The 27939-nt window shown below is 42.9% G+C and overlaps 1 protein-coding gene across 2 annotated transcripts in view; it reads left to right on the forward strand.

Annotated features, from left to right (window-relative positions):
- The first annotated feature begins 264 nt into the window (after window positions 1-264).
- The window catches only part of tenm3 (teneurin transmembrane protein 3), a 255412-nt gene continuing 227737 nt past the window's right edge, over window positions 265-27939 (forward strand). Inside the window, exons 1-2 of one of the 2 annotated variants that reach the window (XM_028977050.1) lie at window positions 265-369; window positions 26761-26887. The gene's annotated coding sequence lies outside the window, so the exon portion shown is untranslated. Of the gene's footprint in view, window positions 370-26760; window positions 26888-27939 lie in introns of those variants that run through there. The other variant, XM_028977052.1, reaches the window with a different exon arrangement.

Below are 27939 nucleotides of genomic sequence, written 5' to 3' on the forward strand. Positions count from 1 at the left end.
AGTTTGGATTTGTTTCTGCACTCTCCCTGTGGTCCCATGCATCAAAAGTTGGTTGCTGCCAACACAGTTCCACCTTTTCGTCTTTGGCCTGAACTGTTTGTATAAAGTAGTGTTATTTATTGTAATTGTGCACTTTTGCCATGTTCTCTATGTAACTTATTTTTCTTCCTCCTCCTCCTCCTGTTTACTCTTCCCCCCCTCCATCCTCTCTCTCTCTCTCTCTTTCTGTGGCTCCCGTTCCGTATTATCCTCGGCGTGGAACAGCTTGGTGGACGTCTCCAGGCTCTTCTTCACATGCGAGTGTGAGGCTCAGCAGCTCAGAGGAGCAGATCTGCGGAGGAAGAGGATGCCCAGAGAAGACCCTGACAGGTCAGAGCGCAACACGGATTACTTAACGAGATCTCTTCTCTTCTGCCGCCGGTCGCCTCCAGTCTCTGCCCATGTTTTTTTTTTTTCTTTTTTTTGTTCGGAGACGTCTGCAGGTTGCCACTCGAATGGCAATGTTAATGTTACACTCATGGAGCATTTGGTATTCATAAAAGCTTCCTGCTCTCCTCAAATGCACAGAGTGGCATCACTTTTTTTTTCATGCGTCAAAGGATACAGAATTTCAGTGGAGGAAATGGCCAAAAAAAGAAAATAGAACTTGTTTTTTTTCTTTTAAATCCCCCAAACCCAAAAGTTCCATCATGGAACCATTATGTATGGAGTTAAGTGTGTAAAGGCCATGTGGAGTGTGTGTATGCGTCACATGCTGAGGTGTGTGTTTGAGTTTGAGGTTTCTTACCTAGTTAGAGTCCACACTGTGCGGCTATCAATATTTCTCTCCTGTTGTGTTGCCATAGATTGTGTGTCCTATGAATACACATAAGGCAATGTTGTGGTTTAAGATCGTAAAACCGTGCGTGGACTGCTGGATCAGGAGGTGTGGTGAGTGTGTGCGTACGCATAAAGGATCTGTTTTAAAGGGAGGCAACACTCTCTTTAAAACAGCATATTACCTCTGCAGAATTGCGTCTGGGTTTTTCTGTCCCTCCACAAATGAAACACACTGGGAGTCGCAGCAAACACACCGCGTGCGTGCAGGACACCCCACGGCGTTAGTGTACTAATGGACTCTTCTCTGGATAAACATTCTCTTTAGGGCGCCCTGTCAGGGAGCCGAGGGTTTGGAAGTCAGGATGGATAGGTGAAATCAAGCCTGTGTATGTGGGTATGTACACGTGTGTAAAAAGCAGAACAGTGTGGCCGCCTCGCCACAGGATAGGGGGTTCAGGTGCAGGGCGAAGGTAAATCTGCGAGGACAAGTGCCTGCACACTGACAGTTATACATGTCAAATCCTTACGTTTTGAGCACCAAAGAGGAAAGTGATTGAGAATAGTCATTTCAAAGCTGATGCACAAATAACCAATAGATGATAAAGACCCGGACCTTGTGTGTGTGGAATTTGCATGCTCTCCTCATCTTCCTCCAGGTTCTCTGGTTTCTTCTTTCTGTCCAAAAGCATGTATACTAGGTGAATCGGTGACTAGAGTAACTGTAGCTGTGATCATATGAGTGAATGGTGTGTGTGTGTGTGTGCGCCCAGTTCCCAGAATGGACTCTGATAGCCGTGACTCTGAGCAGGACTAAGCGGTTATAGAAAGTGAGTGAAAAGTGTACAGTCATGTGATACTATACATACACAAAAGACCCCTAAACAGCTTGTAACAATGCAAAACTGAGACTGAAATTGTGATTCATAAGTCATGTTTCCAGAAGACAGGATTGTGCATCATACCTCCCCAACCACTGCCACTCAAACAAAACAAACTCTTTCACTGTGTAAACCATGAACAAGTTTAATTCAGGATTTTTTTTTTTTATTACCTAGCCATTTTGTGTTCCAGAACTGTTTAATATGAAACATACGGGAAGCGTTTCACGTCTACTAGATTGCCCATCAGAGTTTATGAATTAAAGTGCTGATAATCTGTCTGCATGGTAGTGGTAGATGTCTGCTGCCAGTGACAAATTTGTGAATGGGCAACGTCAGCAACCGCCCAGGGTGACACCTTGTTGTGAAGGCACAGTCAGAAAAATTATACTTCTGAAAAGACAAAAACATGAAAAATTTTGATGTGGTACAAAAGTTAAAACCAAACAGTGAAGCTTGTGTATCATTACACCGCTACTAAACTGTAAGTGTGCAGAAAATTAATTCAAACCTTAAAACTCCATGACTCTGACCTGTTAATGCAACAAGTATGTCTAGCAAATATGCACCCCTGCCTTTGTGGATTGGGCCATTGTCATCCTGAAAGGCATGTATCATCACTGGATAAAGGTCATCTCTCACATTAGTGAGAGAGATTAGTAGGATTTAGTAATGTGTGACTGAATCAGCAGAATGTGTTAGTGGGCAGTGGTGGTTCCTAGAAGGTAAGGTTGCTGATTCAAACCCCCAACCACCAACGTGCCTCTGAGGTGCAACTGAGCAAAGCACCGTCCCCACACACTGGCCCCTTTCATGGCTGCCCACTGCTCACTAAGGGTGATGGGTTAAATGCAGAGGACACATTTTGTCATGTGCATCGTGTGCTGTGCTGCAGTGTTTCACAATGACAATCCCTTCACTGTCACTTTACAGATTAGCCAGTGTCAAACCGCAATGACTTTTACAGCTTGTCCCACTAACGTTTTACAGGGGTTGACATGAAAAATGTCGACACAAGATGCACGTCACTCAGAGTTTACCACCCAGACTTAGCCCACGTTCGGCAAAGGCAGACAGCTTGACCCTCTGAGGTGAAAGGTGTGTGTTGTTGTGCAGCTGGTGTCAGGTGCGCATCATGTCTTATTTGTGATGGAGTTGAGGGGAGAGGGGAGGTTGACTGAGGGCAGGAGAGGTGCTTATTGGTGGCCGGGAGCCCAGAAAACAGCACCTGCTCATCAGTCACAGGCTTCCAGCGGGGAGAAAAATGTTCTGCAGACACATCCAGTACAACCTCTCCCTCCGTCTCACTCTGCTCCATTATTACCCCAAACTTCACATCTTCCAGGAGAAATAAAATCTACACTCTCTTTTAAAGACCAATTACAGCATCTAAAGGAGAATTAAATTATCAAGTGGACCACAGACAACAGAGAGGAATGTGTTTGTTCACTGAAAAATCCGGTTTGGCCAATTTAGCTAAAGCCATTACTATAATAGATTCACATTAACCATCCAACATACACAACGTGCACAAAGTGGACGTGTTTCCAAAATCTCAGCACTTCTCCACTTTCTTCCAGCAGAGAATAATCAAAGCTGGCAAATCACGTTCAAACAGCGCTTATTACATTGGACATGTCCGACACGCCGTTAGTGGCAATTAAACCTATACTTTTATGAAGTCTGCTGCTCGTTTTACAAAGAAGTAATTGCTTTTTATCGCTCTTATTTCTCTTTTTATGGGAGCCTGTTAGCTTGTTAGAGACACCTGGGTATGAAAAAGAAGACAAAGTTTCTCTGTGGCTGAATGCACATCACTCTAACAAATTAATCTGTCCAGACTGCTGGCCGGCCAAGCTCTGGGCCTCCCAGCGCCCCGCAGCCGCATTTTACTCCAAAGTTATGGTTTTTAACAGTTTTAATTGTTATTGTGACGTTTAAACTCGGTGCCAGAAAAAACTATGCAGTGGGGAAAGTGATAACAATTTACTGTAAGATTATCAGGACAAAACTACCTAATTACAGTGCATAAAGCAAATTGATTTGAGTTTTCATCAGTCACAGATATAAATATGATCTTGTCATGGCAGCAAAATTGGGCAAAATACTTGGCAGTGGCTGCCTACATCAGTGGTTCCCAACCTTTTTTCTCTGAAGCCCGCCCCCCTGCCTGTCTCAAAACACAAGCCAGGACCCCCCCAACCCCAATTCCTTCCCACATACACACATTAAAAGAATAAATTAATTCATTACAAACATTTAACTTGCAAAACAATAAACAGCAGCACAATACATTTCTTCTTTTAGCTGATGGTCTTCTCACTCATTCACTCACCGTGTGCAGGGCGGGGCACACACACACACACACACACACACACTGAGATGCCAATTCACCAAGCGTACATGCCTTTGAGAGTTGGGAGAGCATGCGATCTCACAACCTTGGTGGCATTCGACCAGATTTTTTAACCACTGCGCTACCATACAGCCATGTTGATTGTTAAAAATATTATTTTTTATGAAATTAACATGCCATTCACTCACTCACTTCAGTAACCTGCCTTGGGTGGGGAGCCAGTTCACTGCAGCTGGCACACACTGTTCACTCACACACTCACACATCTTCTGTGAATCTAGTAAAACTGCAAATTTGAAGTAAATGAAATTCATTTGCCATTTTTTATTTTTGTATAATAATTCCATGCATACTGTAATAATAGACACTCTCTCTGCAGGACTCTGCATAATATCCTAATGTTTAACTTAATAACAGAATAATAAAATATACTGGCGCCAGTGTGAGTCTCTCACGCACACACACACACATGCTCACACACTCTGAGGGAAAGTGACGGCTCAATCAGCACGCATGTGTGCGCGCACGTGTGTGTTTGATTGGAAATGAAAGGCCAGTGATGTGACGGCTGCGCAGCTGAATGCTTTAATGCTGTTGCGTGTTGCGGGACACTTCTGCGAGAGGAATCTGGGCAAAAGAGGATTGTGGGTGCCAGTCAGCCTTGACAAGTTATGGTCTTACTCCAGGGTTCGTACGATCAACAAAAATCTGGAAAAGTAATGGATTTGAAAAGAGACATTTGTAGATCAGTTTTGAAATGCGAAATAAACAGAAAGTTTATTGGAAAGTGATTGAAATCTGCTTGACACATGAATGTATAACGAAGTAGATAGTTCCCGTAAGACTATGCAAAAATAAATAAATAAATAAATCGTTTTCTACCTTTACAGCTCCAACATATACAACTCGCGTTGATCTGTAGTAACTTTACGTAGTGAACCACATCACCTGGTACTGCGTGCTTTGCTTCTTTATTCCAGCACCTCAGCAGCTGTGAGTCTCCTTTTAAAAGTAAAGTAAAACACAGCTGAACCTGATGGTGCCTGTTTTATTTGGGCTTGAACTTGAAGTGATTGTCATTGTGGAACACTGCAGCACAGCACACGGTGAAATGTGTCTCTGCTTTTAACCCTTGGTGAGCAGGGGGCACTCATTGAAGGAGGAAGAAATGCTCAGTGCTCATTCTGGCAGGAATTAGAAATGTTTAGTTGCAACAGGGTAAGCGGAGTCAACAGCACAATACACCCAATTCCTTTCAGTATTAGTTTAGCTCTTAGCTCATGCTGGTACTGTCATGTGTCCCTCGCCACAATTAGTCGGGCTGAAATAGTGAAAAAGGCCAAAAGCTGATCACCGAGTTGAATTTTATCACAACCATCAATCGTATAATCTACTGGCACTAGAGGAAATGATTACTTTTATAATCAGTTTTACTTATTTATATTTGTTTGTTTGTTCGTTGTTTCTTCCATGTCTTTTAAGTTATGCTCTTCAGGAGTTGGGGTTGTCATAATTTTAGTTAAAAACATTTTTTTCTCAGATTTGCTTAGAAACTTCAAAAAAGAAAAATTTGCCTAAGAGTAATTGAAAATTCATGGAAATAATTTTGTAAAAAAGCATTACTCATCCTATGGATGTTGAATCGTAGTACTAAACTTCTTCTCTCTGGCTGTATTTTTACCTGTTTCACAGAAAAGGCCTGTGCGTTTAGGCCCACGTGCTTGGTGTGTCCCATTGATTTCTGGAGCAGTCAGTGTTTTGCTTGTGCACGTGTGTGTGAGAGCATGTGTCTGTGTGGACCGCTTGAATAGAGATGTCTGCTTTGTACAGGTGGAGGTGGTGTTCTGTGGGGTGTTTACTGGTCACACTGCTGTAAATTAGTGTGATTGATTTTGGCCGTGCCCTTCTGTCTTGTCCGACAGTGGCAATGCGTCTGTGTGCGATTATCTCTGGGTGTGTTTATGTCTGTACCCGTTGGCATGCCGGGTATTTCTGCTGCCATTGAAGGGTGCTTCTTCTCTGGCCTTTCTTCGCACGGCTCTGTTCAGACAGTTGAGTGTTTGCCTCCTGTCTATCTGTGAGACGGGGAGACGATGGAGAGGAAAATAGGGAGAGGTATGAAAAATAAATCTAACAAGCTCAAGGAATGTGTATTTTTACACAAGGAACGGAGCATGGTGATGGTTTAAAGGACAGGGACAAATATTGCACCAGAGAATGTGATTAGAAAAAGAAATGAAAGAGGCATAGAAAGAGGAATACAAAAGGGTCATTGCTCTAGGTAGTCTGTTCCCAAATTTGTCCCTACTACACTACACTGTCTCACACAATCGATGAATGGATACTGCTACATATCAAACATACACTCTGGGTCTTTAGTTATCTGGTTTAATGTAACACATGTGCCTGGCTGGTGGTGAATTAGAGTGTTTTTTTTTTCTATCTATGTGTGTGTGTGTGTGTGTGTGTGTGTATCTGTGCATACTAGGCCAGCCATATACCAGGCCACTCTACTAAGGGCTACATTCACCGTGTTGTTCAAGGCCAGTGACATTGTATGTGTGCGAGTCAGCATGCACAGGCATGTGGGATGGTTTGGGAAAAATGCACGAGACAATCCATACTTCTCCTCTACAGAGAATCATTTAAACACTTATAAAGCTGTTGTTATATAGTTTTTATTCATATAACGTTATTTATATGTGTGTGTGTGTGTGTGGAGGTGGGGCAATGATGGTACATTATGGAGCACCCCTCCCCATTCCCCAGAATAGGGGGGCAGGCAGTTAAATGATGTGCACAGTCAGCAGGGTATTGATTTTATATTGCAGATATGAAGTCTTTGAGTGTTCAAGGTTGACAAGGGCAATTGTAAACTGCCAACTCCAATATTCCTCACTGCACCATCACACGTAACACTTGATCGCCACCTCGGCCAGAAACAGCCCCCCGTGGAACCTGCTTCCGGCCAAACACAGCACATCGTGGAGGTTCACAGCCGGCTGTTTTCCAAACCTAAACTGTAGAGCCTTGTCATAAGGAACTCAGGACTGTTCCCAGTGGACCCTAAAGACAACATTTACAGACGTTCTCAATCTTGTTTCTACATTAACCATTGTCCAATTAGAATAGAATAGAAAATTAATGGAATACAATATCTATTCACTCAATTCAGTTGACTCAGTAGTTGCCTATGTTAAGATGTCCTTTATTTGCAATCCTTGTTAAGCAGTTGTCCTCTTTGTATCATCAGGATTTAAGGGAATTATAACTCATGTCAGCTGACAGTTTATTGCCCTTTCCACCCCATTTAAATTGATGTATGAGTGGACAGTTTTTCACACAGTGCTTCGGTGTCATGGCCTTACATCTCCAAGGTCATGAGTTTGAATCTGAGCTCCGGCTTTGTGTGGGCAGGTGTGCGGTTTATATTAAGGTTCTCCGGTTTCCTCCTAGGACTTGAAAACCATGTGGATTAGTGACTCTAAATTGTCCATTGGAGTAAGTGTGTGAGTGAAAATTGTGTGCGTCCTGTGGTGGACTAGCGTCCCCGCCTTGTGTCCAATGTCCACGGATGGGTTTCGTCAGCCGTAACACTGTCTAGGAATAAGAGGCGATTCCCGGCCAATGCAGCTCTGTTTGGGGCAGTGGTGGCCTAACGGTTAAGGAGGTGCCACTGAGCAGAGTACCGTCCCCACACACTGCTCACCAAGGGTGATGGGTTAAATTCAGAGGACACATTTCACTGTGTGCACCACGTGCTGTGTATCACAATGACAATCACTTCACTTCACTTTATCGGGAGTCATTTAGCACTTTTGTCTCACGCAGCTATGCATTTCTGAATAAAAAAATAGTACAGTACACTGATATTAGGCTGCAGAGGGGAAATGATATAGAAACAAAATGCTTGCAGGTCAAAGACGCCGACATGCTGTTGATGGCAGGTCAGTGTGACGGCACCTGCATGCATTTCTGTCAGGTAGTAATTAGGTGCTGTGTGCTCACAACATGGGCGAAATCAAGGTCACCGCTGTAACTCCTCATCTAAGTATTTTTGACATGAAGTGCGAGGTACAGTAGAATTTACAAGCATGAGCTGGCCCTTCGTGATATTGTCGTTATGCAAGACTTATTTGGTTGTTTCTTTCATCTTTGAGGTTGATCTTTCATCTCCTGTTTGATCCTGCCTATTGATTATGTAATTACTTTTCTTCATGCTTTGAGACGGTCTTCCCCACGCTTACTAATTGTGACAACTTCATAGAAGCAGCATAGACAAGGATTTTATGGAAGTTTTGCTGTCCTTGCGTTGCATTTCTGCGTTATTCTGCCGCTTTAGACCGTGAGGATTAGCAATGCTCCCTGTCCGGGCGATATCTCGTTGTCCTCCTGGGCCGTTACATGTTACTGAATTAAGTTACTCTTGAGGAGTAACTAAGAACAATCCGACAATTGTAGTTAATGTGTAAATCAATACATTTCATTCAGATGTTATTACATATTACCATTTCACAGAATAAAAAAAGGAATTGATAAAGAAGCACTTTAGATAGACAGTTAATCTGTTTCACATGAAATAAACCAAGCGATTTCAAATAAAGGTCAACTACAGATTTAAACATGTAATGCATATATAGCTAATAATACCTTCTATAAGCTTGTGAGCATGTAGTAGGAGTAATTTAGACATTTTAAGGACTTTAGACATTTTTGACATGAAATGTTGTTGTTCCATGGTTGCAACGAGGGTACAAGAGAGGTGAGGCGAGGTGCTTTATTGCATAGTACGACACATGAATAAGGGTTATTATCAGAAGGCAGAGAGACACTTTTGTTTATCATTGTGTCAACACGTCCCGTGAGAGGAGCATGGATAAAAAAGCACTTGTACCTCATCAGACAGTTTATTTCCTACTCTAACAAGACACCCAAGGAATAGGCATTAGTGCCACCCAAGGATATTCAAGACCATGTGGGAATAAGGAGAAGTCAGATGGGGGCAGGAAATATGTTTTTGGGCTTCAGTCACGGATTAAGAGAGAACCGAGCAGTGATGAAACCTTGAATGTGCTCTGTGAGAGAGATAAAGGTGAATACGGATCTTCTGTTTAAACAGGGCCCAGCAGTTCAGTACCAGTCAGTGTGTCACACTGCTGCTATCACTGGAGAGTCTCTGTGTGAGCAGACCGAGGGGCGTAGAGGCTGGTGTTTGTGCAGCGTTGCAGAAGGATAATCCCTTGTCTAATGCAGTGTCTCAATCTCCAGCTCAGCTCGTGCATTAGCATGTAAAACACAGGCTACAGACTACAGGCTTTCTCTCTGTCTCTCTAGCTCACTGTCTCTCTGGTCACATGAAATAGGACCAGGTAGGATAAACCATCACCTCTGGCGCACAGGTACAGGAATTACCGCCCCTCTTTGGATTGACGCTCGCGGGGCCATTTCATTATGAATAGGCCGGATAAGTGAGGCATTTGTGAAAATTATAAGTCCGAATAACCTCAGTTTGAATTAAGCACAGCGATTCGCAAGAGTCACCAGAAGCGAGCGGGTGAGACATCTGGGCATTTATTTGCATTGCTATTCTGTAACAGCACTCAGGCATGTCACCTCAGTCGTGATTACCAGTGGCCTCATGTAAATAATTGCTGTCAGTGTAAAGTAATCTATGTTATCACAAACACAGAGCCAGAGGCTAATACTCAGCATCGTCTCTGGTACGGAAGTGTGTGTGCTGCATACCTGCCATCCTGCTGTTTATTCTGCCTGCCATTTCTGATATCCGCTCACCCAGCATGCCGATTTGCAGCACGCCACCGCATTCATTTGCTGTGGTGACCGGTTGGGTTCCCCAGAGTTGGCGTCCCATTGGTTCACATTCAAACGCCACCCCAAAGTGCCATTTAAAGGGGAGTCTAGAGTGTTTGAGGTTAGAGTTGCAGAAGTTTGACTTGAAAACCTAAAGTTTGACTTGAAAACCTCTGAAATGGACCAAATATATGTTATAAAGTGTCTTCTATCAAATTTGCTTAATTCTAATTGCAATAGTCATTAACAGATGGATGAAAATGTGAAAATTGGTGAAAATCTAAACATTGCTATACAATATAGGACATCATAGATATGCTTACATGCTTTGTGAAAACAGTCCTGTATTTTCTAGTGTCTTTTAGATGTTGTTTTCAGATCATCTTAATCTGAAATCGGAATTTGTTTCACTCTCACTGGGTTTAATCATTTTTAGTGTTTTCAGTCTTCACATCATATTTTCTGAATAATCAAAATGCTTTAAATAGTTTAATTGGTGGTCTAAAATGTATTTATAGTACTGAATAATTGTAATCTTTTTAAGGTACAGTCTGGAGCTTGATATTTGAAGCCCGCACTGACTCAGGGTAAGCATGCAAACTCTGCACACACACACCCATTCAACACCTGCACTGACTGTGAGAGTACGGTACCGCATATTGACTGTAGTCCATTAGCTTGTTCCATAATTTGTCCTAGACATGACTCTTTTTTTTATATGAATTATAAGTTCACTGGCCACTTTGATAACTAACCTCAAACTTAAGACTCACATGTCCTTAGATGTACTTTTGATTAGTCGGGCCCAGGGTAACTTCTAGTTTGGCAATGACTTCTGTTCAAATGTTCTTACCAGTTTCTTTTCTTTTTTTTTTTAATTGAAAGACCACAAAGATATAACTAGTAGAGAAACATGGTGCAGAGGAAGATTAATGCATGAGTGACGGGTTCACCTCTTTTCATCTCAATTGATGACGGATCAAAGTGACATGGCATGATTTTGCGAGGAAAGGCATATGCGCTCACTCCCTCAAATTAAAAACCAACATGGTGACAAGTGTTGGCGAGCAAGGCCATACGTTCTGAAGTTTTTTTTTTTTTTTTTTTAAGTCAAAAATTTTCAGCAGGCTGCTTGTATCATCTAACTGTGCAGTATTTTCATGTCCGGCCTCATTAAACATTGCTTGCCTTGTGGGTTCATGGATCACATAAGTCTAAATAACCTTTACATACATTACAAAAATGCATACTTGCATTATTTTTAAAGTCAACATTGACTATGTAATTGCATGGTGGTGGTCATTTACATCAGAGGGGTTTAATTATTTAACAGAAGTCGCCATGCTGTGCTATGTATTTTTCTTTCCTAAATGGAAATAGACTCTTGTAGCTGATGGAACAAGAAGAGAATGTTTTCCAATTAAGGCTGGTAATATGAGAGCGTTCAGCAAGAGCTCCTGACCAATCAACACTAAGCAAGCACTCTGTGTTTAATTGAAACGCAGATCATTTTTAATTGAAAGCTTGTCTGCTTCTGCGCCTGCCTTTGCTCATAGAATCCCCCGACATGGTCACTCCTAATACATGTTTCTGTGAAGCTTATTTCTGATGAAATTGTCTGGACTCCTCAGAGTCTCACTCTGACCTACTTTTCTCGGCATTGACTTCGCTGGCAGACAAGTGAAGCAGTGACAGGACCGACTCAGCTCTTCCCTTGCAGCGCCGGACCATTGCATCACATACTGATTAAAGACTGCACCATATTAACCAAACAGATCAAATGGGCGGCAGGCAAGTAACAGCGCATCACAAACTTGCCCCAATAGCTTGTGCACATTTTTGATCAGTTATCGTATCGTATGGCTGTCATCAGCTCAAACGCATGCACTGCCTCTTTTGTAGATGAGCAGTAGCCAGCAGCACTTGTTCTCTTTTTTTCTGCCTTTTTCTCTCCATAATACATTGGCCATTATCTGGTTTCTATTGTATAAATGCCTCTCCTCCATCTCAAGTGCACACGGAAGTATTTTCACTCCAAATGATAAGCGTGAGAAAACCGGATACATTTTTTGATTGATTAAGTAGGAGAACTGCAGGTGTCAGTTTGAAAAGTGTTGGGGAGTAACGCTGTTACATCATTTAATTGTTTAATCATAAGCTGTTACATTTACTGGAGGAAAAGTGAATAAAGTTACAGTTACTTATTGAAAGGATTATGATTAGAATTTATGTTAATCTTAATATTGTATTGGTGAGTCACCGGCCCTGACATGGAACCGGTCTGTTCAAATGTCAAGCTACCTGGATATAAATAACGCAAATAGAAATAGTGATTACCTGAAGTGGTGAATACCATCTAAATTCTTGAGCAACCATGTTGGAAGTCACATCGCAAGGAGAGATCTATACAACTCATTATTAAAACCTGTAAATATCACAGTAATAAAATGTCAGATCACTTAAGCATTTGGTGAACTCAAATCGTACATAATCAACAGCTGAACTCAGGTTGAATAGTCAAAATAAAAGCATTTTCTACAAGCACTCTGCATTGAGAACGCAGACGACTGGGACTAAACATTTGTGTGGCTGTTAGGAAGATTCCTGTATTGAGGAAAATCACTTACATTTGCAAGGAATCACAAATATTGCATTGAATTGAAAATGATTTCTATTTCTGATGATGTAGTGTGATTGGTCCAGATTTATCTGCTTCTACAGTTATGGGTCCATCAGATTATGAAGGAGAGCTCCTGAAGCAACACACCCATACAAACCTGTGAAATTATGATTTGGGGTTTGGTTCATTTGGTCAGTTTTGGGTTCAGCAACACTATGTGCCAATAAAATAATTAGCATCTGATTACTAAATATATCGAATGATAGTTCCACATATTGTATTTTTGTCTTTGTTGCACATGCAGGATTGCCAGGTTTTATTGTGCTCACATTATAACACATGTATGCCACAGTCCTCGACTCTTAGGTCAGTGAATACAAAAAGAAAGAACAGTCTAGTATGAATGGGAAAAAGGATGTATGAAAAATTATAGCTGAGCATAGCTGAGCTGCTGCACTAAAACCTGATTTTGCCTGTGGAAATTGCATCTCCTCCTGATGGTATAATTCCTTTAATGAGCTGTGGTTATCACTGTTGGGTGTGCATTTCTGATTTCTGTACAGTAGAATTTTCAGCATTCTACAACCAAAGATCACATTAACTCAGTCAAATTTTGTGTGTGGAGAGGTAATTCTTTAGACCCGTCAAATAACAATCAACAATGTTTTCGGAAGTATTTTGACAGTATTGTGACATGTTAAAAAGCTTTCTGAGGAAGATCTGCAATCTGAGGACATCCTGTAATTGAACTTCAATTATATGTGACCAAAGAAGAGACCTCAACCCCTTATTTCACTCAGTCAAAAAGAGAGATAAAGCAAGTTAACTGACACGGACCATTTACAGTGACCATTTAAGTAATCTTATCATTATAATTGCATTGCATGATTTCAAAAGCGCATATAAATTAATTAGTTTTTAGATTTCATAAGGTTAATTACATTTACCTACCTTGAACCTACCACTAAACTTAACCTAAGTTATCAAAGACAAAACATTTGTTTTTATATGATAATAGTTTTGTTTGTTTTTACTTAAATTTATGAAAACCGTAATGATAATGCATGTACTTACTTAATGTTCATTTCTTTTTTACTCTTTCATTATTAATACAAATAATTTTAAAGGCTAGGTTTAGGGTTCAGGTCAGGTTAGGTTTTGGTTTTGAAGACAGGGCATAGAGGTGCTTGCTTGTTTATAATGCATCATTTTCATATTTATTACCATATTACAAGAGTAATAAACCAATATTGTTAAAAGGAAAATGCTAGTAAGGTTTCTAAAAGTGCCAAAAATCAAGGACATACATTTTTAAAATCTACTTTGGCTAAAATTAAAGAACTCACCATAAAAAGATAGCAAGGAGGGCTGAATAGGGAGACAGAGCACTGAACATGCTGGCATATGCACATTCATACACTCATCCGTCTCTGTCTCTCCTCTTCCTTTGTGATGAGCCAGTGTTATCCGTCTCAACTGCGCTATCCATCTTGTGTGAATCTGGACTCCACAGCCACCATCTGTGGACCGTGTTATTTTTGTTTTTCATCTCTTCTCTCCACGTTTCCTTGTGTTTCCACTGTCTTCCACAGTGTTGCTGCACAGTGATTACCTGACTAATGAAAGATGCCTAAAAGCTTTGTGTAATTTTTTGGATTATCATGTTTTTCCACCTCCAGTCAAACAAGACACACACACAGACACACACAGGCACTGTGACTCACACTAACAGGTGTAACATGCTAAATGTTAGTAAGTGGTGGTTCTCTAGATATCAGTTCATTGATGTAAGAAAACATGGGAGCAATGTGCCTCCATCTAAAAATACCTTTTTTCAGATGCGACCAGATGAAAATATTTAAATACACACAGTCTTTTCCCAACACTTGTCTCTGTCATATTTATAACCATTTGTTATATTTAGGTCAGTATTGAATGATCCACAATGACTGACAAAATGTGCAATTTATTTGTTTAATTGAATTAATTTAACTATTGATGATTGATAACATAAATTCTACACTTGATCCAATTCGCAAAGAACTTTGCAAGGTAAATTTTCTCGGATTTTAGTGTATTTTGTTCTATCTTAATTTACTGAGTCAACTCAGATTTAATTCACACATTGCACATTCAATTACCTTTTATTTCCATCCACTAGCCTCCTAAAATATTTTTCAGCCTTAAAAGATGCTATATTTGTTCAGAGATATTAAAATAGCATTTTACCATCCAATTCAATTTTATTTTAGGAGGTTAAGTTGTCAGCCTTCGTTCCATTTCTTAACATAGCAGCCTTTCTGCCATTCCACATGCTTTTCAAATGAGATATAAACTGGCAATGCAGGGCTTCTTAATACCAGCCTACACGCTACTGTACTGTGTATGAGTATTATTAGATGCACACATGCCCACAGACGCACTAACACACACTCATATCTGCCGTGACAGTCGCATCCCGCCCTGAATCTGAGCACAGCCCAGCTTCAGATATTATGTTTCGATGCACATTTGTTCCGATTCTGAAGGCCACGTGTTCAGCGGCTTGGCAATAAACAGGAGGTGACAGAAATCATTAAGTGCAGGGAATCTCACAGCGAAAGAAATAATAATTCTGTTTGCAGTAATAACCGTAACAGTCGACCATAACAGTCCCACGGTAATTAAATCAAGGCTGTCATTCTTCTAATAGGAATTGGTCGTAATCCATAAAACGGTGTTTTCTTTGAGAGGGGGCTGTGCACTTGGATTGTTGTTCTTGCCTGGAAAAGAGTAATTTGGTTTAAGTTGAGCGTGACATTGTTCAGACAGTGTTTGTTTAAAATCTGGCCCCAAGGCGCAGAGGCTGCGATAGATACGTGGAGTTCCATGTCGGCTTGCATCTGAGGCGCACCTTTTGAAAGGGGATGAGCACTCCTATCTGATGGGGACGCGTCTGCCAGATTAAGCTTAACCTTTTTCATCGGCCGATCGAGAGATCTGCCCAGTCATGTGTGGCTCATCCACAGTCGTGTGTGAATGGAGTGATCTGGCACTGCAAGATTGCTGTGCCTAAAATGGACGTGTTGGTTGAAGGAGGAAACTGAAAGTATCGTGCGTTTGCTGCGAAAATCATTGTACTCTCTGTTTGTGTGTTTCAACTTGACATAGAGCAGGGCTCGGTTTTGAACTAGCTGTAAGGTGTGCCATGTCAAAGACGTCCTCGGGATTTACATAAATACATAAAACCAAAAAAACCTTTGATGATGTTGCACATGTTTAAATCATCCAAAATGAGGTTATAGTTTATAAAAGCATTATTAATCATTGCACCAGTTTGATAAATGTTTCTTTTACATGTTAGGTTGGCTGAGGTTGGAACTGCATAAATCTTTATTTAAATGGATATAGAACACAAACCAGTTCAGCTACTAACAGTGTGTATTGTATTAGACATTGCCAAATCAAAATGATAATATTGTTGTGATTAATTCATAAATATGTAATGTAATTTTAAAAATGCAATTATCAGTGGTGGTATTAAACAATCGATCTTTAATGGCATTGTCATCTTTGAACTTGAAGAAGAAGAAGATTTTAGTTTATTAGCAACAGTTTAATACACCAGCTTGAAAAAGTCCTTTAATGTATTTATTTTTTTAGTCATTCATTTTGAATGTGACCGTCACACCCATAGTTATTTAGTCTATGATTGGTCACAGTAAACAAAATTAAAGGAAGACTAGTAGCCGTCTGTCTTTAGTGTGAACTGCAGAATCTCTGCTTTTGCTTCAGCTTGATGGCAACATTGTACTCAGCGGGCTTAATCTACAGAACATGTGCAATAAAAAAAATCACTTAAAAAATACTCTTTCAATCACATATAAAGACCTGTGAAAAATGAGGCACGCAAAAAGACAAAAACCTTTCACATGTTTGCCTTGGCGAGAGTCCTTGAGAAGTGGTTCGTCTTTATCCTTTCTTGGAAAAGCAGAAACTATATGTTTATAAATGTCTTCTCCCACCTTAAAACCTGATTGATTGGTTTTCAGATCTTACAGCCTCAGTGTTGACATGTCAATAGAACCTGAACAGATCTTTGTTTGTTGTCAGATGGTGCGATCATAGGTTTTCTTACGAGCAAGTAAATAATGTTCACTTTCCAGTCTTGGATTTTATCCAGTCCCTGTTGGTGGTGTCTGGCCGAACAGCGATCATTACTGACCCAAGCAAAACCCTGGGCCAGCAAGGCTTAATGGCTGTGTTTGATGAGCAGTTGGAAAACACCACCATGATTGTGGTGTTTGTGATGGATAAAGATCATAGGAATATTGGGAGCATAGCTTCCACCTCCCCGAGCCAGAGTTCAGGTCACCTTGGTGATGGGGAGCAAATTGCAGAGGTCGGAGGTTTTTTTTTTTTTTTTTTTTTATACCACCACCATTTCTCTGTCTCTTCCTTAGATAGAATTATACATGCAATACTGTAATGACAATCCAGCCATGTGGAAAAGGGGGAGAGAAAAAAAAACTTTTTATATATATAATCAACTTTTAAAGTGTATATGCACACAGCGTAAGAAATGCTTGGCATTTCTTAAAGTTTTGGATTACACCGCCATGGCAGAATCTCTCCCTCTTGAGGAAGCTGTTTCCCTCTGCAGGCCTCATTACTGTAGGTGTGGACAGCTGCAGAGAATATAAAAGGTTGGAGGAGTCAGAGAAACTCCAGGTTAGTACACAGCGTTCTGTCAGCTCTAAATATACAAACGGCTGCACCGGCCCCACCGCGCTCGGCGCTCTGGAAGCCTGCGTCGGATCTCGGCGGACCCGCCGCGTGCCACAGCTGCGTGAACCCAGCTCGCGGGCCAAAACCGGAGATGTTACGCCCGCTCACACAACGCTCAAGAGGTCACGTTCGCCAGCCCCTGTCCGCAGTGTCGGAAGTCTAATCAGCGCCAAATCACCTTCCCAAGAGTCCAGCTGCTCACGACTGGACGTGTTCCGAGGAAATTAGTTGGGAGATGGATGGAATCACGTTTTTTTTGGAGTTTCCTGTGCGCACATGAAGCTTCTGGGGAAGAAATATGTTAATCGATTCCCCAATAGAGAAGGAAGCTCAGCAGAGAATGGAATACCAATTTCTTTAGAGGTTTGCTGTATCCGAATGATGTATCTGGATTTTGCTTGACTGTACACTGTAGAGGAAGCGGGAGCTCCCGTCCATTACCCCAAGTCTGGGCCAATTAGAGAGTCATTGGCCCCACCTCAGAACTTAATGGACGTCATTAGTACAGGCGCCTGTCTTAAAAACCAAGACTGGCTCCTCCTGGACATTATACCAACACATTAATATTGATGAGCAGCTGATGTCATAGGAGCGTTTGATATGTTTGCCAGAAAATCCCCTTGATTTATGATGTCTTGATGAGAGGAGGCCGGAAGGGGAGTTTTGATGCATTTCTAGGGGAGGGGTACGTGTGTGTGTGTGTGTGTGTGTGTGTGTGTGTGTGTGTGTGTGTGTGGGGGGGGGGGGGGGGGGGGGGGGGGGGGTGTTTTGGATCACTGCTTATCCACCAGGCTGGTTTAGGGTATTTGCTTGCTTAATAGTTTAATAGTAAGTTATTTAAAAGTGTGTGTGTCTGTGTATGTGTATGCATCAGTCAGGTAAAATCAAGGAATTCATAAGCATAGTCTATTATACAACAATGTATTTAATTTATAAAAACATAGTCATCACAATGTTAAATGATAATCATGGTAATAATTCTATTTTTACTTTTCTACTTTAATAGTTTTGCTTCTTAGTTATTGCTTGTAAAATGTGCAACTTTTTTGTTCGTACGAGTCCCATCCCAAGTACCTTCTGCCTCCTTACTGCCAAGATAAACTAATTTGTCCCACAATGCAACTCACACAATGTAAAGAAATCCTAATTTGTGAATAATAAATTACCCTCTGCTGTTGTTGTGGCACACGCACAAATTGGAGCCATGTTCGAACTGCTTACTGCTCACTGCTGTTTTCTGCATCAAATTAATGCTGAATACTTCATGTTCCCCAACGTTCACAACCAATTATTTTAAATTATTACACTGATGCAACTGCAGTTTTATTTTACTTTTTGCAGGGCCATACACAACAAAACCAATTTTACATTGTGTCAGTATTTTTGCTTTTTTTTTGGATGTACTACATATATATATATGTGTGTGTGTGTGTGTGTGTGTGTATGCCTGCATTTGTTTGTGTGTAGGTGTATGTATGAGTTAGATACTGTATAATAGCAGCGTTTGATCTGGTTGGGTTGTCTGCCGATCTACATTCCTGCCCTGTGAACTGCAGACAGAAGGATGGGGGTTCATGCCGGGTGTAGCGACAGCGTGTTGAAACCAGAGTCTGTGTGGAAACCCGAGACGGTCGGAGATGGAATCTTCACTAAGTAACATTTTAATCATTTAGATAAATATGGCTTTTCAGGCTCCAAAAACCATGCTTTTCTCGATAGTCCTTATCAAAGAGAGGGAGAGGTGGAGAGAGAGGAAGAGGAGGAGGAATATGAAAAGATATGAGCGAGACGGAGACAGAAACAAAGAAAAGGGCACGTGTGTGTCGCCATTCTTGTTGATCAGCAACAATGGGTCCATGCTGAAATTTCAGCGTGGCTGTGAACGGACTGAAATATGAATGTGAGTGAATGGGAGGGGTTTGGGTGGGTTGGGGAGGGGGCGGGGCTTAATTTCCTATGTTGACGAAGCACAGGCAGAGGGGTTTCCAAGGTTACAGGGATGGAGCCCTGCTAGGCAGGGGAGGGATTGACCTGTGTCATTACACATTTGCACTATCTGACATGTGATGGCCGGGACTCTCAGGTGTGTGTGTGTGTGTGTGTGTGTGTGTGTGTATGAGGGAAACAGAGAGATGCTCCACTGTGACCCACAGGGCTCCATACTGTCAGTCCATATCACAGAGCACCATCTCACAGGTCTCTTATTTTAACCCCATCTGCTGTCCTTTGTGCTCTCGGCTCAGTGTAAATAGCTCAGAGTGGCCCATGTCAGCGGCGCTTGGGAGGGGCCGGTGGTACCCGCTGGGTCCCCCAGCCAGCAGGGGGCAATAGCAACAACAGCCCAGCATGAGATGCGTCTTTCCCACATACAAAAACCCAAAAAGCTTTGGCACCTTGCAGCAAGGAGCCTCAGACCCCGACGCAGGTGTCAGGCAGAAGGGCTTCGCCGTTCGGGACAGCCCTCCTTTTCATGCCAGCGTGGAGAAAAGAGAGAGATCAAACTCAGTCAGGGCGTAACATTTTTATTCCCATTCTTTATTTATTTCCACCCGCCCGCCATTTTCCTCTCCAACTCGGCCGGTTCTCTCAGCGTCTCTGCAACCACCTTTCATATTTGTTGTGACTTTTTGTGGGTGTGCATGTGTGTGTGTGTGTGTGTTTGTGTAATTTGGCAGGGAGTGAGATTTTACGTGGCTCGTTGCCGTGGCAGCTCAGGGTTGTGGGTTCATTTTTCTGTTGTTTTTTTTTTGTTTTTTTTTTCCCTAACCACGAGTGTTGTGTAATGCTCTTGGGGGTTCTGTGGGAGTGAACATCGCTATCACAGTGTGCCGCACCTTTCACACTCCGTCACCCCTACTGATGCCTGAGCTGCCTGTAACAAACACACACACACACAGGCTGATACCCAATTCATCACAGTAACCCTAACCCAGGACCAAAATGCACATTTCAGATGTAATGTGTGTACGGCACATTTGATTGGCTGATAAACGGATTCCTTGCGTGCGCCGCGCTGTTTGAAAGGCAGTCATTCATATTAATGTTTTTAAAGGACTGCATACCATCCAGCGGCACTCCATCATGTGATATATTGCGCGCTGTATTGAGTTGGGGCTGTAGATCCGTCTTGGTTTCACACTTGATCTTAATGCCAGAGCAAGTCATATTCGATTACACACACATACACATTCACACACACACACACACACGACAATTGCATTCAGAGCTCTTGTACTGTGCAAACACACAATGCTGGTTTTTAATTTCCTCTGCTCAGCTGAGATTCAGCCATTAGAGGGCACAGTTGGTTCTTCACAGCAGGAGTTCTCCGCATTTAGCGTTTCCATGTGCATGCTCTGTCTGTGTGTATGTGTGTGTGTTTTCCATCTCTTACACAACTGGAGTTTTTTACTGATATAATCTGGTGTTTACATTCTCGGTGTAAAGCAGTAGTCTGTGTCAGTTCTGTCTCGGCTCTGACATGCAAAACACACACTCCATTCACACCTGAGTGTGTGAGCCTCCTGAGCGTCCTCGCCACATGCACACACTCCACCTTCCTGGCAGGTCCGGCTGCGTACTTGTTGTCGTCTCGGACCCTGAGGAGGATCCATTCACAAACTGCAGTCTAATTGGCATCTTGCCTTGTGTTTTTCCGTCCTCCATTCTATGGTTTCCCCCTCTGAGAGGTATTGTTTTATTTTTCTTTTCCTCTGATCCGCGGCGTCCTGAAGAGAATGAGGAGGGTGGGGTGGAATAGAAGGATGCTTCTTCTCCCCTCTCCCGTCATTCAGCACCGCCAGTCTCTGTGTTTGCATGGCATCTGAAGTATCGTCATTATTATTCGTTTTTTAATTAGCATTTAAAGATTCATATTAAACGATGCACTGCAGCCAGTTGTAGCTGTGGTTACCGTAGCTGAATGAGGGAGGAGATGGAAGGAAAATAAAGAGTGATGAAAGAGTGAGAGAATATTAGAGGAGGAAAATGGTGACATAAAAAGCAAAGAACGAGTGATGGAGTAATGGACTGAAAACGTGTGTTGGAGTGATGAAGGGGATAATAGTGCCGCTAAAGAGCTGTTATGTTATGTTTCATTACACAGTTTTCCAAAATCGTCAGGGATTTTGTTTGTTTGATATTGTTGTTACAATTATTATTATTATTATCATGTTTTATAGATTTTTTTTACACAACTGCTGATAAATTTGTACTGTTGTACTAATCGTTTATTAACCACTATCCAGTTGTAATTAAAGCAATTTGTTGCCCTTTATGTATCTGTTAAATACGTTTAACAGCAGAATGCTGCTAATTATTTAATTGTTCCCACCCTTGTGCTAATTGGCCCATCTGAGCAGGCATTTGGAGCCATTTTAGCCTATTCACTACAGCAGCTCCGTTCCAAATCTTTACACACAACACCTACATCCTGTTTTTTTTGTGTGTGTGTTTCCTTATTGACAGGAACAATTTAATAATTAGATTTTGTTTTATTATTATTATTCAAATGTAACTTTTATCCTGTTGGATTTTTGGATATGAAAGGCTCAACAATGATCCAAAAGATTTTTTGACACACTTCTCTCATTGAAGTTGGCATCTGAAGCCGCTACTTTTGACACTAAATAAATAAAATAAAAATATGTAGTAAAGCATGGACTGAGGCTGTCCTGTGATTGGTCGCTCAGTTGAATGCGTGACATCCTCCCCTTTTTTCCCCCACTGACTCTGTCTTGGATACAAAACCAGTTGCAGGGGAGGGGGGTCTTCACCAAAAACCACAGAGCGCACCAATGAGAACAAACTCTGTCAGATCAGAGAAGGGAGTGAAGGATTGTGGGAATTGGGTGAGAGCGCGCATGTGAGCGTGCACGTGTGCCGCGTTGCCTTTGCACCACAGCCATGAGAGGATTCAGTCCGACCCGTTTGAAGCAGCTGCCATTCTGAGCAGTCATGTCCTCTCGGTGGAACCACGTGTCTCTGGCTTTATTCAGGAAGGATGAATTTGGATTTCTATCCGCTAAAACTTCCACTTATCAAAAAGTGATTCACACATTGTGAAACGTGGACGCAGACCGCGACACGTGGCAATCCGGAGGAATTCCAGGGAGATTACAGCAGCCTCACACCCTGATTGTGTCTTGTTGAATTTGTGTGCGTGCGGGATTGTATTGTGTGAGTTTTGCATGCAGACCTTGTATTTCAGGACTCTCCCGGGTGAGTTGTTTGTCACAAGAGTCTCAGAAAATGAAAACGGGTTATTTGCCTAAAATAAAACGCAAATACATAAAGTGCACAGAAACCTTGAGGAGTTTCGAAATGAAAGTGGGACCCGTGCCTCTCTTCCCCGGCTCATTTAAAATGGGACAAGCGCCTCCTTGGGATTTGTGAGGTGAGGTGCTGGGTTGGGAACATTTCTCAGAGGACCAAACAAGTCCTCTGGGAGCGCGGCTGCGGCGTTTCGCGGTGGAAACGGCGAGACCGGTTTATTTGGGAACGGGCTACGACACCATTTGCTGTGGCGTGTCCGACTTTATTCACCCCTCGCCGTCGCAGATTAACGCAAGCGGGCCCGGACCAGAACGCCCTTCTAATCCAAAAAAAACAGACAGAGATACATTTTCCAGTAACTCTGCAGGAACGAAGCAGTCTGATTGGTTGGAACGTTTGCTGCGTACCATTGTTGCACAAAACCGTGCGGCTGATTTTACCGTGCAAGTTATTTGGCAAGGACTCTCTCCCCGAGGGCCATATCTTGCAGGCCTTGCGTGCATGTGTGTGTGTCTGTGTGTAAGATCGTTCTCGCTTCACACTTCTTGCTTTACTAACACAATTGAATCCAGGTCCCATTAAAAAATAAAAATTAAAAAATCACGTTAAGGTGATCGCCAGTATAAATGTGGCCTGTTATTCCATGTAATAGGGTTACAAGCAATTGCTTCCAGGTGTGGAGGAACAGACAGAAACCCAAGAAACCTCCGACATTCATCCCCTCAGCACATTCTGTCAGGAGAGCAGACCGTCATTCCAGACTGTTTGCTCTCCCTCTCTGTAATTCATATGATTAACCTCCCGTGTGTACCCTCTCAACGCAGCGAGTATCGTGTTCGGGCGAAGGGTTTGTGTATCTTACGCTGATGCGTAAAACACCCCAAAGGCTTCACTCCCCCCTTCCAGCAAGTTAAAATGAGAATGACAGTAATTGAACTCGTTCTTATGAACTACTAATGAACTGAGAAGTACAACTTCCGGAAAAACACGGGGAGAGAAGGGGAAATGGGTAAAGAGACAGGGGAGTGGGAGAGGAAGAAAGCGGAGGAGTGATGATTGCGGCACGAGCTTAATGCTTTCAGTGTGTGGAATCCACCATCCCAACCTGCAGATGTTCTTCTTGCTCACGTCGGGATCAATTCAGTCTTTCCGTGCCGAATACGGATCCCGACCAACTCAGACAAGTTTATTTGATTTAGTCACACTGGCTAACTGGTAGAGGGAAGCACTTCTTGCACAAGCATCACGTAATGTGGGCGGCGGCTGAGTGTGGAACAATGTGAAGTCTTGCTCTGTGAGGCTGGGAAGAACCCTTCCATTCACTCGGTGCGCTGATGAACTCCGGCTTTCTCCGGAGCACAGGTCACCTTCGGCAGCAATGACTTTATTGTGTGTCACCCCCCAAACCCAATCTCGGAAAAATTTGTGGAATGAGAACTGCTGACCATGAAGTAATTGGGCAGGATTGCGTCCCTCGCGTGTCACTGTGTTCAGTGGTTTGCATGTGGGGGCAATGGAACAGCTTTTTTGGTGTGAAATGTGGGCCTTATTTAGAGGAGGTGGAGTTTAGGACCCTGAGATGCCGCAGAACAGCTATCTTGAGTGCTTCTGGCTAAGCCGCGACTGTAGTCGCTGTATGTATTTTTGTAAACAAAGTTATATGTCACCACTGAGTACAAATCCATGTCTTAAGCATTAAGCTCAACTGCAAGTCAATGTTTGACTTGTATGAATTATGCTCCATTTTTCTTTATGGTTTTGGTCCTGGGAATTTTGTCAAGTGTTTTTTTTTCCCCTGCTTTGAGTCTGTCCACTGCAGATCCCATTCACTTGAGTGATGTCCTGTACTCAGACAGGCCGTACCAGCATTGAATCCAGTTAAAGAAGATCTCTGTCATCCGTGATACCCTGAGCTCCTTCTCTGGCATGGACCCCTAGGAGCTGAGAGTGTAGTACTTTTCATATAAGAAGGTCTACTTTGCTGTAATAGCTGCAGTGCTTAGGGAGTGGCTGTTGATGTCACATCAAGTATGTCTTCGGGATTTCCAAAAAGAGACACATGCAAACATTAAATCTGGTTATTGTCATCTTGGAGAGGACAATCTAACTACCCACCATTCCCACCCAGCCACCCAGAAAATGAACTTTAATATGAAAATGATGTTTAATATGGGAGTTTAAAATGGGAGGGGGCCGGCAGATCTTGAACACCATTTGTATTGTCAATATTTCACATGTGGTGTCCTTTAATCCTACAATGCAACGAGAATTTGGTTTCTCAATATATTTTTATAAGTGCAAGGTCTCGTTTCCTCCGTTACTCCTCTGTTCCCCTGTGTTTTCTTTGCTTATACTGTAATACCACTTATTTGCTGTGCCACTAATGAAAGTACCTATGGACCACATCTGCTACCAAACTGACGCTTTGGATAGATTATCAGCAATGGCAAATTTAGGGTGACATGAGCAGCCGCCATCACACTGGGGGTCACATGGGAACAAAAACGATGTGCTTTACATTTGCTTTATTTGTGATCAGCTTTTTTTCCCCATTTGCCCTTCCTGGCATTGGCACCATGTTATCATTTAGTGCATTTTAATTTTTTACTCCATATACAAACTTATAAAAATAAAATGAGCCCAGAAGGCTATAAAATGCAGGCCTGTATTCTGTAGCTGTATAATAAGTACAGCATTGAAATATAGTAAAAGCGTCTGATTTTATTGTGCACTGTTTTATTCCATTGTTATGTATTTATTTATTTGTATGTGTTTTGATTGTCCTTGTGGGCCTGAGTACCATGCTGAGGTCCTGTACTGTACTGTACTTATTTCCCAGTAACTCGAGCCTCTCTCAGAGGCCCACAGTGTAGGTAACTCTGACGGCCTGTCTTGGTCTCCCTGTCCTCCTCTCTCATTTTCCATTTTTTTTTTTAAAGAAGCACTCTGAAATGGCCTACTCGGCCCTCGCTGTTCCCATGTCGGCACCTCGCCCCGGTGAATCCCATTCTGCCTTTTTTTTTTTTTCTCGTGGAGTGATCCGCGTTTTTATGGCAGGATTCTCTGACTGCAGGGACATTTTCCAGGTGGAAAATTGAGAAGTGTGGTGCTCGTTGGCCGCTGTTCTCTCTGGATTCCTGTGCGTTATGAGGGCTGTATACAGACACACCGGGGATAATCGAACACGGCCTCACAGGGCACAGGAAGAGAAAATAGATGTGGATCCTGTTGACAAAAACGGTGTCTGCTGAGTGGCTTGAGATTCTGTATTGACATTTTGTGTATGTGTGTGTTCCGTAAATATGCCCCACTTCCAATTCTGCCAACTTAATGCCGCTAATAATATTATTACTAAGTTCATGCGAAAAATCTGTTTATTTTTGGCATTACAGGAAGGGACGCTCCTCTTTGTTCGAAAGACAGGGCGCTCGTGCATATGAGGTCATGCCAGTGAAAGGCTGCCATCCACACTATTGAGCAGAGTATGGCTGAGGTGGCTGTTTTGTTGACGCGGGTTTGGCGGGGACAGGTGCTGCCTGTCGGGTGTTGCTGAGCGAGGCTTTGCTTCGGCCTTATCTGTTGAGGCAGTGCGTTGCTGTCCTTTAAAGGCTGGCAGGGGGTCCATCGGTTAAAGCCCCAAATCCCATAACAACAGCCCCAACACCTTCTGCAACCCCGTATCCCAGCGCGGCAGGGAGGTTTTACCGCACCCACCGTAGCCGGCTATCATCTCACACTCACACACACGGGCAAATGCACACAAGCGAACATGCACAATTGGCCGCTTGTATTCTAATGGAGGCTAACTGAGAGTTGCGCTAATGCAACGGCAAAGCAGAAAAAAAAACGCATCTGTCAGCAAGCTGCCCCCAGCATTAAAATGCTCCACTGGGGGAGTCCAAAAATAATAATCAATCCCCACAGAATCCCTATAATTATTGAGCCATCAGAGCAAATGTCTAATGGCTGCGCTGAGGTGGAGTGGAAGCCAGATCTCTCTCTGCGTTTGTTCTCACCGGACAGACGCAGGGATTACGGACTGCTGTGCATTTGTGTGTGGCACTGCCATCTTTGGTCCTCGGTGCTCCGTCCCGTCACATGGAAGTTCCTCCCATAAATGCACTTAACCTAATGAGACGCCTCTCGACTATAATGGGACAGTCCTCTGAAGTGTGTCCAGACGGCCTGGTTATGCTTAATTGATGCAATTTTTTTTATTGCTGTTTTGTCTGCAGGATGAAGAGCGGGTCGGTCCCGGCAGCAAAGCGGAGCTTGTTCACCGGAGGCTGCACGTACGCGGATTAGTGGAGTCGCTCCAGAAAAAGAACCTGGTTGGCCAGATGCTCACTTCCTGTTTTTCAGGTACAATATTCCCCTCTCTTTCTATCCGTTCTTCCTTTCCGCAAATTAGTACAAATTACATTAGATCGGCCGAGAGGATGAATTCCCCCAGTTAGTCTAAGCCCCACATCCGGCCAGAAATAAACAAACACGGGAATGGTTGACTGTTAAATCAGCATCGGCGGGCGCTTAAACCGATAGACATCAGCTAATATTAAAACAGTATGGAGCGCAGCATTCTTCTGGCATGCCGTCTATTCGTCCCAGTGGCTCATGAGATGGCTGTGCTCCAAGTGCCCTTTACTTCCTGTCGAGAAGCACTCCATCGACAAGTGTGTGTTCACCGGAGGGTACAGCGATACGTATGTCAGCGTGTGTGTGTGTGTGTGTGTGCATTCGAGAGCGTGGAAGATCCCGTTTCTTTGAGTCGGGCTCCGGCGAGACGTCACAGAGGGAGAGCCAATTGTTTGCCGACGCCATCCTCAGCCAATAGCGCGAGAGGGTTCTGGAGTTCTGAGTGTTCATGTCGCATTAAAATGCACGCAGACACATTGTGTTCAATGTGCTGACAAAAAAAAAGAGAAAGTTTTGCGCACCACCCTCTCCTGACTCTACGGGTGGTGATGAAATAACGCTGTCCGGAACATCGCTTTGAAATTTTCTGCCCTCTCAGCTCTCTCTGCTGCGAGGCAGCTTATCCCCCCGCCGCCATTTTGTCTTGTCGTCACATCCTCCCAAATCCCCCCTTTCCGAGAGCTAAGAAAAGGTCTGCAATGACTTTCACTAATTCGCAGTTTTGAGCACATGAATAATCTCAATTGAGGATCTCTTCTTCTTTTTTTCTGGCCCGGCTCTCGTTCCCGATAAATTGTTCTCTTGAGCAAGCTCGGTGTTGAGAGGGTTGCCTCAGAAGGGGCTCTTCCTCAATCTCTGACCCACTGGAGCAGCCCTGAGTGGCCTTTACTTCAAAAAGGCTTTTAAAAAAAACATTGCACATATTGTGGAGGCCTCCGAGTCTCTCGGGGTCCAGAAAAAAGGGAGAGAAGGAAGAGAGACCCCCCCCCCTCTCTTTT

Source organism: Denticeps clupeoides, chromosome 4 (assembly GCF_900700375.1).
Source record: "Denticeps clupeoides chromosome 4, fDenClu1.1, whole genome shotgun sequence".
NCBI classification, from domain to species: Eukaryota; Metazoa; Chordata; class Actinopteri; order Clupeiformes; family Denticipitidae; genus Denticeps; species Denticeps clupeoides.